At 46.4% G+C, this 11,335-nt stretch overlaps 1 non-coding gene across 1 annotated transcript; it reads right to left on the bottom strand.

The window, feature by feature from the left end:
* Positions 1–10,140: 10,140 nt before the first annotated feature.
* On the bottom strand, positions 10,141–10,213 carry trnav-cac (transfer RNA valine (anticodon CAC)). Its single transcript has one exon. It is a non-coding gene; the product is annotated as a tRNA-Val (tRNA).
* Positions 10,214–11,335: the final 1,122 nt, after the last annotated feature.

Raw genomic sequence — 11,335 nt, 5'->3', positions numbered from 1 at the left:
CCCAGCAATTCTACCTCTGGAGCTAGGAAGACGCACTTCGCATTTTCCAGTAGCAGCCCTATCCGGTCCAGTCTGCGTAGCACCTCCTACAGATTGTGGAGGTTTTCTTCAGTATCGTAATCCGTGATGAGGATGTCGTCCTGAAAAACCACCATCCCTGGAATCGACTTGAGGAGGCTTTCCATATTTCATTGGAAGATCGTGGAAACCGAGCGAATCCCGAACGGACATCTGTTGTACTCAAACAACCCCTTGTGTGTCGTGACGGTGGTCAGCTTCTTCGACTCACTCGCCAGCTCCTGGGTCATGTAAGCTGAGGCCAGGTCTAATTTTGAAAAAGGTTTGCCACCGGATAGCGTCGCAAAGAGGTCCTCCGCTATCAGTAGCGGGTACTGGTCTTGGAGTGACACCCAATTGATGGTGGCCTTGTAATCACCACATATCCTGACCGACCCATCCGCCTTGAGCACCGGCACAATCGGGCTCGCTCAGTCACTGAATTCGACTGGAGATATGATGCCTTCCCTTAGCAGGCAGTCCAATTCGCCTTCTATCTTTTCAAGCATCACGTACGGCTCCGCCCTGGTCTTGTGGTGTACTGTCCTGGCGTCCGTGTTTATGTGAATCACTACCTTGGCCCCCATGAACGTGCCAATGCCGGGTTGAAATAATGAGTCAAATTTGTCCAGGATCTGTGAGCATGATACTCGCTCCACAGAGGAAATTGCATTGACATCGTCCCATTTCCAGTTCATGACAGCAAGCCAACTTTGTGGATCACGACTACCATGGCGCTGCCTAGCACCGGAATGATGTCCTTTGTGTATGTTCGCAGCTGCGCGTCAATCGCCCAGTGTCCATTTCTGCAATTTCTACAGGTATTTTGCTCATCTCTGCAAACTCCGGCTGAGTGTGTGCATGCACGCCTCCAACATGAGCTGCTGTTGGAAACAAAATGTCTCTTGCCAGTCGATCGTCACTGAATGCCCCGTGATTGTCCTTGAGTGCACCATTAACAGGTGTTGATGGCCCCATTACTGGCCGCATTGTCCCTTGCAATGACGTGAATCGCCGTTCAGCATGCCATTGTCTCTGTCGAACTCCCCGTCTGGGTTCGGCTACATTTTGGGGCATGCCTGACTGCCCTTGGCTGCCTGGAGAAGTGTGTGATGCTTTAACAATGTTGAATCTCTGTCCCAACCATTGCTTAACACAGTACATCTCGTCCGTTCTGCTCGTGGCCATGCTCGCGTGGTTTAATTCCCAGTCTCTCGTCGCCATTGATACGTCCTTACTATACAGTGTAAATGCACACGAGGCCCATGCTTCAGAGAAGGTCAGTCTGTGACCTGTCCTTTATTCCTTAGCACTCAAGTGATGGAAGTGGGTGGAGCTTCCCCTTTTACACCTAAAGATCCAGGTTAGGATTGTCTCCCACAAGTTCACAACCTAGTGGTCAATGTTCTCGCAGTGTACAACTTAGGTCAGATTATACATGGGTTACAATGCTGGTTGAATACATGACATTCCCGGCCTCACTCCCTCTGGAGCTGGGGACGAGCGATTAGTCGATGGGATGTTTTCGGCTTCAATCTGCTGTTGTTCAGCGAGGCGGAGATGCAGGATCCTTTAATAATCTCTCACAACTCAACTGAAAGCAGCCGGAACGTGCAGCTTTGAGAGGGGCTTTCTGCACCGTCAGGGCTGGAAACGGGAGGGAGTGAGAGACACTGTGTCGAGGTTGAGTGTGTACAGAACTGTACAGAGAAACCAGCCAGTGTAACAGGGCTGTGAGACACTGCATTTTTGTTCATAGTATAGTATTAGGCTGTCGCTGGTCCCTCGCCTCTCCTGGGCCCCGATCACCACGCTCCTGGGCCCGGATCTCTCACCGCTCCTGCGCTCCGATCAAAAAAGGAGCAGTCAGAAACAGGACATCAATTAGCCTCTCTTATCTTGGAGACATCAAATCTCAACACTGTTATTTGAAATATCAAAATATTAAACTCCAGCCTAGTTGAAGGGTTATTAACATCAGCAAGAAGCAAACACCAACTTTGTTAATATTGAACCATTAATGTCAATTATTCCATTTTTTCTAATATTTAATTGAAGAATGTTCAAAATGTTTCCACCCGGTTTCAAACCAGGGACTTTTCGCCTGTTAGGCGAACGTGATAAGCACTACACTACAGAAACACTGCGATTGACATGGTGCTGGGAACATAACGAGAGCTTTAACCTACAGAGCTGGCCGATACTTCAGGAGCTGGTTTTACGAGAATAGAATAATGGTGCTCTATTTAGGAAGGCTGTGAGTGTAGCAGGAATTGATCTCGCGTTTCCCAGACTTTACACATAGGAACAGGAGCGAGTGGTTAGGATCTGGGATGCACGGCTTGAAAGGGCGGTGGAGACAGACTGAATCTTTTCTCTTAGATGGGAGTTGGATAAGTGTCTGAAGGAAAAACAATTGCAGGGCTCCGGGGAAAGGGCGGGGGAGTGGGACTCGCTGAGGGTCGGTACGGTCTCGACGGGCCGAATGGCATTTCGTGCTGTAACCATACCATGATTCGATAAGTTAGTGGCACATTTCATAGTGTGAGTGAGAGCACCACATTGCAAAGGGACATGGATTGAGTCGGCAAAAGTAGAGGCATCTGATTCAGGAGATTCGCGGGGCATGGAAATTCGGGAGTTTAATGAATTTGAAAGGAACATTTTTGTTTTGTGCCGTTTCTGTCAGAGAAATGTTTGGGAAAGGAATTTTTTGCAGAAAGGGATGCAGCATTTAACCTTCTGCCTTAACACTTCTTTCTGGTTGTCAGGTCACATTTCGTTTCAATGTTATTCTTCCAGAATTGCTATAAGAACATAAGAATTAGGAACAGTAGTGGGCCATCTAGCCCTTCGAGCCTGCTCCAACTTCCCCAACATCGGGAACAATCTACCCGCATCTAACCAGTCCTGTGCCATCAGAATCGTGTATGTTTCGATGAGATCCCCTCTCATCCTTCCAAACTCCAATGTATAAAATCCCAGTTGATCCAGTCTCTCCTCATATGTCAGTCCAGTCATCCCGGGAATCAGTCTGGTGAACCTTCGCAGCACTCCCTCAATAGCAAGAACGTCCTTCCTCAGATTAGGAGATCAAAATTGAAAACAATAATCCAGGTGATGCCTCACCAAGTCCCTGTACAACGCTAGTAAGACCTCCCTGCTCCTATAATCAAATTCCCTAGCTATGAAGGCCAAAATACCATTTAACTTTTTCCTGCCTGCTGTACCTGTATGCCAACTTTCAGTGACTGATGAACCATGACACCCAGGTCTCGTTGCACCTCCCCTTTTCCTAATCTGCCACCGTGCATAAAATATTCTGTCTTCACGTTTTTGCCCTCAAAGTGGATAACCTCACATTTATCCACATTATACTGCATCTGCCATGAATTTGCCCACTTGCCTAACAAGTCTAAGTGACCCTGCAGTCTCTTAGCGTACCCCTCACAGCTCACACCGTCACCCAGTTTAATGTCATCTGCAAACATGCAGATATTACACTCAATTCCTTCATCCAAATCATTGATGTACATTGTAAACAGCTGGGGTCCCAGCACTGAGCCCTGCGGCACTCCACTAGTCACTGCCTGACATTTTAAAAAGGACCCTTTATTCCCGACTCTCTGCTTCCTGTCTGCCAACCAGTTCTCGATCCACATCAGCATATTACGCCCAATACCATGTGCTTTGATTTTGCACACCAATCTCTTGTGTGGACCCTTGTCAAAAGCCTTTTGAAAAAGTCCAAATACACCACATCCACTGGTTCTCCCTTGTCCACTCTACTAGTTACATCCTCAAACATTCCAGAAGATTTGTCAAGCATAAATCAATCCCTTTCATAAATCCATGCTGACTTGGACCGATCCTGTCACTGCTTTCCAAATGCGCTGCTGTTTCATCCTTAATAATTGTTTCCAACATTTCCCCATGACTGATGTCAGGCTAACCGGTCTATAATTACTCGCTTTCTCTCTCCCTCCCTTCTTAAAAAGTGGTTTTACATTAGCTAACCTCCAGTCCATAGGAACTGATCCCGAGTCAATCGACTGTTGGAAAATGGGCACCAATGCATCCACCATTTCTAGGCCGACTTCCTTAAGTACTCTTGGATGTAGACTATCAGGCCCCCAGGGATGTATCATCCTTCAATCCCATCAATGTCCCACCTCATAAGGATATCCTTCAGTTCCTCCTTCTCACTAGACCCTCGGTCCCCTCGTACTTTTGGAAGGTTATTCGTGTCTTCATGCGTGAAGACGGAACTGAAGTATTTGTTCAATTTTTCTTCGATTGCTTTGTTCCCCATTATAAATTCACCTGAATCCGACTGCAAGGGACCTACAGTTGTCTTCACTAATCTTTTACTCTTCATATTTACAGAAGTTTTTGCAGTCAGTTTGTATGTTCCAAGCAAGCTTCTTCTCATAATCCATTTTCCCCCTCCTAATGAAATCCTTCGTCCTCCTCCATTGAATTCTAAATTTCTCCCAGTCCTCAGGTTTGTTCCTTTTTCTGGCCAATTTATCTGTCTCTTCCTTGGTTTTAACACTATCCTAATTTCCCTTGTTAGCCACGGTTGAGCAACGTTCTCCGTTCTATTTTTACTCCAGACAGGGATGTGCAATTGCTGAAGTCACCCGTGTGATCTTTAAATATTTGCCATTGCCTATCCACCGTCAACCCTTTAAGTATCCTTGGCCAGTCTATTCTAGCCAATTCACACCTCACACCGTCAAAATTACCTTTCCTTAAGTTCAGGACCCAAGTTTCTGAATTAACTGTGACACTCTCCATCTTAATGAAGAATTCTACCATATCATGTTACTCTTCCCCAAGGGGTCTCGCAGAACAAGATTGCTAATTAGTCCCTTCTCATTGCACATCACCCAGTCAAGGATGGCCAGCTCCCTTCTTGGTTGAGAAAACCATCCATAACACACTCCATGAAATCCTCCTCCACCACATCACTGCCATGTGGTAAGCCCAATCACTGTGTAGATTAAAGTCACCCATGAAAACTGCTGTACCACCACTGCACACATCCCTTCTTTCTTGTTTGATGCTGTCACCAACCTTACCACCACAAACCAGTGAGACAGACATTGCAGCAAGTGTCTGGTTATTGTGAAACAGCAATTTCTAAAAGAACAGTGACCCCGACATGATTTGAACACGCAACCCTTTAACCCAAAGTCAGGCACACTACCGTTGCACCACAAGGTCTACACAGTAGTTAAGGGATGTTCGTCTATATGACGTTTCTGCAATACAAGGGGCTTTAAAATCCTCGCCCATTCCCACCAGGTATCACAAGCAGCGCTCACCTGACTGTCACCGGATGGTTTGTTCGAAAACTTTTCTCTTGCTTTCACAGGAAAGCATCATTAATTAACACCTCACCTTCTTTTACACATTCAAACAAATGCTAACTCAGGGACACTCCATACTTCAATCATTTGTGCTGTGCTTTGCATCTTAACTCGAAAACCATATCCCATTTTACTCACTGTATTTTGGTTTCTGGTTCAAACTCTTCATTGCCGATGACACCACGAATCTGGGGCAAATTTTATCAAATTTAACAGCACCGGTTATTCCTACCGTGCACACAAAATACAATCAGTAGTGAAGATAAAATCCCACTATGCGTATTTTCAGATTCAACGCAGCAGGATTTCAAATAAAGTGAAAGAATTTTACACTGAAAAGATTTGGATGTGTTCCTTGTATTTGTGTCTTTAATTAAACTTTGTGACGTCTGACTCCCGTTCATGCCACTGCTGAATAAGAAAGGAGGGTTTGACATTGACCAGACTGCACTGCCCCTGACATTTGTGAGCTCATCCTTTATATTCAGTGGTTTCTCGCCCTTTGATGGGCTGCATTGCACCGGATATCACGTTGGCCTCACACGCGAAAGGTCCTCGGTGGATCCGTTTTCTGTCACTCAAAGTTATCTATTTATTAAAGTGAAATAAAAAGCAATTAAGGAATAAGGGAGCCCTTTTGCCAGGAGAATAAATAGCAAATAAAAACAGCAAATGCTGGAAATCTCAGCAGGTCAGGCAGCATTTGCAGGGAGACTAAACTCGCCTCCGATTGTTCATCCACAGCAAGTTTAAACATAATATTTCCACCCAGGATCGAACCAGGGACCTTTTGCGTGTAAAGCAAACGTGATAACCACTGCTCTACAGAAACCTCTGGTAGAGCCGCCCCAACACAGGCGAGCTGACCAGTGAGCTCCCTCTGTGCTGATCGGGAATGTGTTGGCTCACCTTCAACAACTTCTGTCCCACACTGAAAGTTCTCAATCCTTCTCCTCCGCTGCCTTTTACAGAAATGTCACGGATCACCCAGCCTCCGTGTTCACTTCCACATCCTCCCAGCGGGGCCGCAGAGGATCCTACCGTCTCCCCGTGATCAGCTAACTCAACCACTTTACAAAATTAAACCCCGAACACGTGCCCGGCAAAGGGCAGGGGAAGCCAGATAGTCTGTAAGCTCAGTCTATCACAGAAAGTATAGGTATTCATGGTGATTACAGCAATTATTAATCGTCTCACAGACCTCAATTATTTTTATGCGATGAATTGAACGAGGATGGAAACCACGTTAGTGCGCCAGGTCTTAACCCCTTGACCACCAGAGAACAGATACGATACATGTCATTATATTTATATATATTTATATATGAACCTGAATGTCAATGGCTAGCTACCTAGACCTCGTGGTGCCCACGGTAGTGTGTCTAAACTTGAGTGAGAGAAATTGTTCCACAGTGACACCTGTCATGTGTTCTACATGGTTACTGCTTGTACTATTACAAGGTGTGCACCAGAGGGCACTGCAGTGGGAGACTTTTAGCTTACCTGTGCAGGTGTTCCTGGTCTCGTGCAAAAGGCAGGCCACCAGGTGTGATCCTCACTCTGGTTATCAATAAAGGACACATTGTCTCGTAGAGTCATCATCAGAGCATCTGAAGGTATAACAATTGGCGACGAGATTCCAGATCTTCTCACGAAAATGGCTAACCTTGGTACGTTGCAGCATTTTGCTGATGGTGATGTATGGGAAGCCTTTGTGGAGAGGCTTGTCCATTTCTTCACAGCAAACGACCCGGCCACACTGGCTGATAAGTACAGAGCTATCCTGCGAACCAGTTGTGGGTCCACGGTCTGTGGCCTCGTCAGGGACTTGCTGGCACCAATGAAGACAACGACCAAGGCGTACGAGGAGCTTGTAATACTGATCCAAGAACAACTGAAGCCCAAAGAGAGCATCCTCACAGCCAGACAGCGGTTTTATACACACCGACGGCCCGAAGGCGAGGAGATCACGAAATATGCTGCAGACCTCAGGAGGCATTCGACACCGTGGGATTTTGGTGCCCACCTCACTGAAGCACTGCGGGATATCTTTGTCATCGGAATCGGCAACGAGGGCCTTCTTCATAAGCTACTGTCAGCAGATACCACAGTCACACTGCAGAAGGCCATCTCCATGAGCCAAGCATTCATTACCTCGACCTGTGTCTCTAGGCAGATGACTCATCCTCAGGACTCAAACCCGGCAAGTACTGTGCACAGAGTGGAGCCTTTTAGAGGCTGGACTCTAGAACGTGAACCTTCTCAGGGGAGAGTGAACATGCTCCCGAGTCCCTTAACTCAATGTCCATGGTCAGATCAGCCATGACCTTATTGAATGTCAGAGCAGGATCGAGGGGCCGAATGGCCGACTCCTGTTCCTATTTCTTATGTTCTTTTGTTAATCATTTAAGGAGCTTGAATCATTGATGAAGTTTTCTCCCCTATCTGACATTACACACTCTGTATTTCGGAGACTGGTTTAAAATGTTCAGTGCTCATGCGACAAGGAAGCTGGGGCGAATTTTGTTCAATTTATTTCACAGCAAAAGTAGTCTCCAAAATAAAGTTTCTACACGGGTTCAAACCGGGGACATTTCACGTGTGGTTCTCCAAAGTGGTGGAGGTTTTGCTCGAGTTTAAAATGGTGCATTCGATCCACTTTGAAAATGCATCTACTACTACGAGGAACATTTTGCCCATGAATGGGCCCGCATAATCTATGTGCACCCGCGACCACGGTTTGGTAGGCCAGGGCATGGGGTTCAGTGGAGCCTCCCTGGGGGCATTGCTGAGCTGGGCACAAATAGTGCACCTTCGGACGCAGAGCTCCAAGTCCGCGTCAATACCACGCCACCAGACATGGGATCTGGCTCTGGCCTTCATGAGAACGATCCCCGGGTGCTCGCGGTGGAGCTTCCGGACAAATGCCTCTCTGCCTCGCAGAGGCATGACTACTCGGCTGCCCCACATCAGGCAGTCTGCTTGTAGTGATAGCTCATGCATGCTCCTGTGAAAGGGTTTTAATTGCTCGGGGCAGGCATCACGAGCCTCTGCCCAGTCACCGGTTAGGACACATCTTTTTTATAAGGATAACGTGGGGTTGCTGGCCGTCCAGGCTCTGATTTGTTGAGCTGTTAGGAGTGAACCTGTGGACTCAAAGGCATTGATTGCATAGACTATCTCACAGTCCTGTTCGTCAGACCCTTCCGTGGTCGCCAGGGGTAGCATGCTGAGCGCGTCTGCACATTTGTCTGTGCCTGGTCTGTGCCTTATGATATAGTCGTAGGACGACAGCATGATTGCCCACCGTTGAATTCGCGCCGAGGCGTTGCCGTTTATTGCCTTACAGAAACTTCTGGTACAACAGCCCCAACAGAGGGGAGCTGACCAGTGAGCTCCCTCTGTGCTGATCGGGAATGTGTTGGCACACCTTAAACAACTTCTGTCCCACACTGAGGGCCCAAGTTTCGGGTGGAGTTGCTCCTAGTTTTTTGGAGCAAATCGTTTACTTTGGAGAATGTTAGAAATTGCAATTCTCGGATATTAGTTTGCTCCAATTCTACTGAGTTAGTTGAGGTTGGCTTCAGGTAAGGTATTTGTTTTCAAAAAGGGGCGTGTCATGCTACTCAGGCCTGTTTTGCAAGTTTTGGCAGTGAAAACTTAATACAAACTAACGTCGGCTGGAGTAAGTGCCCACTTTTGTAAGTTCAGAACAACCTTACCTAGAGGTAAGCTCAGTGCACGCACAGCCAGATAGGGGGTGGGAATTAAACACAAAAAGGACTAAAGCATTAAACACATCACTTAAAATGTCCAAAAACCTCTTTTGATGATATCTTGCCTTATATCTTCTGAATGAGGATAGTTGCTTCTCTTTTTATAAATAAACAAGTGTAACCTCACGGTTGAGGCAGGCACATTCCGGCTGCTTTCAGATGAGCTGTGAGGGATTATTTAAGGGTACGACGGCCCTGTAGCCCCCCACACCAGGATATCCTCTCCCCCGGGGTTTTCCTCAGCTTGTGCTCGGTGTACGGGGAGCTTTGGCCCGGGTCCGAGGTAACTTGCATCCCAGGGATGGGCAATAACCCTCTGAGCTCTGGAACTGGGAAGAGCGAATAACTAATGAGTTTGTTGTGGGTTTGAAATGCGGCTTAGATCTGCTGGTATTAACCGAGGCAGGGGCTGTGAGACATTGCATTGTGTTCAGGTTTAATCACAGCAATATCCGCAGTCAGGAGCTGAAAAGGACGAAGAGCTGAAAAAACACAAGACAAAAGCTTAAGAAATGTCAGCAATTGTGGTAAACTCTTTAATGTGTTTCCTGCTGTTTCAGTGGTGCGGCGCTCACAGAGGGAGCCCGGATTCAGAAAGTAACTATTTCATTCAAAATCTTTAAAATAATGACATGCAACGAATTAAACTGTGTGTCGGGGGATGGTGATGGGTGAAGATTATTTGTTTTATTCCCCATTCATTAACCGACAGCGTTGTTTTGTAGAATTGTTACTGAGGGTCAGTGGAAACTTCAATAACTGAACTTTAATCATTCAAGGATATTGAATCATTGATGAAGTTTACTCCCTTTTCTGACTTTACATACTCTGCATTTAGGAGACTGGTTTAAAATGTTCACTGCTCATGCGACAAGGAACCTGGGGCGACTTTTATTCAATTTATTTCACAGCAAAAATAGTCTCCAAAATAACGTTTCTGCCCGGGCTCGAACCGGGGACCTTTCGCGTGTGAGGCGAACGTGATAACTGCTACACTACAGAAACGCTGCGGTTCAGGTAATCTCAGGAATATAACCAGAGCTTTAACCTACACAGCTGGCCGATATTTCAGGAGTTTGTTTTACGAGAATAGAATGACGGTGCTATATTTTGGAAGGCTGTGAGTGTGGCAGGAATTGATCTCGTGTTTCCCAGACTTTACACATAGGAATAGGAGATGGCCATTTAGCAGCGCGTGGTTAGGATCTGGAATGCACGGCTTGAAAGGGCGATGGAGGAAGACTCAACCTTATCTTTCAGACGGGAGTTGTATAAGTGTCTGAAGGAAAAACAATTGCAGGGCTACGGGGGAAGGGCGGGGGAGTGGGACTCTCTGAGAGTCGGCACGGGCTCGATTGGCCGAATGGCCTTCCTTGCTGTAACCATTCCATGATTCGATAAGTTAGTGACACATTTCATAGTGTGGGTGGGAGCACAACATTGCAAAGGGACATGGATTGAGTCGGCAAAACTAGAGGCATCTGATTCAGGAGATTCGCGGGGTGCGGAAATTCAGGTGTTTATTGACATTGAAAGGAACATTTTTGCTTTGTGCCGTTTCGGACATTGAAATATTTGTGAAAGGAATTTTTTGCAGAAAGGGATGCAGCATTTAACCTTCTGCCTTAACACTTCTTTCAGGATGTCAGCTCACATTTCGTTTCGATGTTATTCTTCCAGAATTGCTATTTTCTTTGGTGTTTCACAATTACCGGACCCTTGCTCTAAAGTCAGTCTCACTGTTTCCCCAGTCTCCTGTTGATGTTATCAGCAATGAACATTTTGACCCAGACCCCGAAAGCACAGTGTGTAAAATGGTTTATGGTTTCAGAGTTCACTTGCAGAGCACAGAAGAAATGTTTCAATTATGGAGTTCCTTCAGTTAGCATTTCTTTAATTGTGCAAAAGAAGATTGTGGGTTAATTAATGATGATTTTCCATGAAAGCAACATAAAATTAAAAGAAATGCAATCGCCCAACATGGGGCTCAAACCCAGGACCTTGTAATTAAGAGTCTCATGTTCTACCGACTGAGCACGCCGGGCTTCTGGCTCATGCACGATTTTATCGCTCATTCCGGCCAGGCGCCTGTTGGCCACCCGCAGCCTGGATACAGTAGCGTCCCAA

The sequence above is a fragment of the Pristiophorus japonicus genome, unplaced genomic scaffold (assembly GCF_044704955.1).
Source record: "Pristiophorus japonicus isolate sPriJap1 unplaced genomic scaffold, sPriJap1.hap1 HAP1_SCAFFOLD_75, whole genome shotgun sequence".
In the NCBI taxonomy this organism is placed as follows: Eukaryota; Metazoa; Chordata; class Chondrichthyes; family Pristiophoridae; genus Pristiophorus; species Pristiophorus japonicus.
The sequence above is the reverse complement of the archived record's forward strand: the minus strand, read 5'-3'. Positions and strand labels throughout refer to the sequence as shown.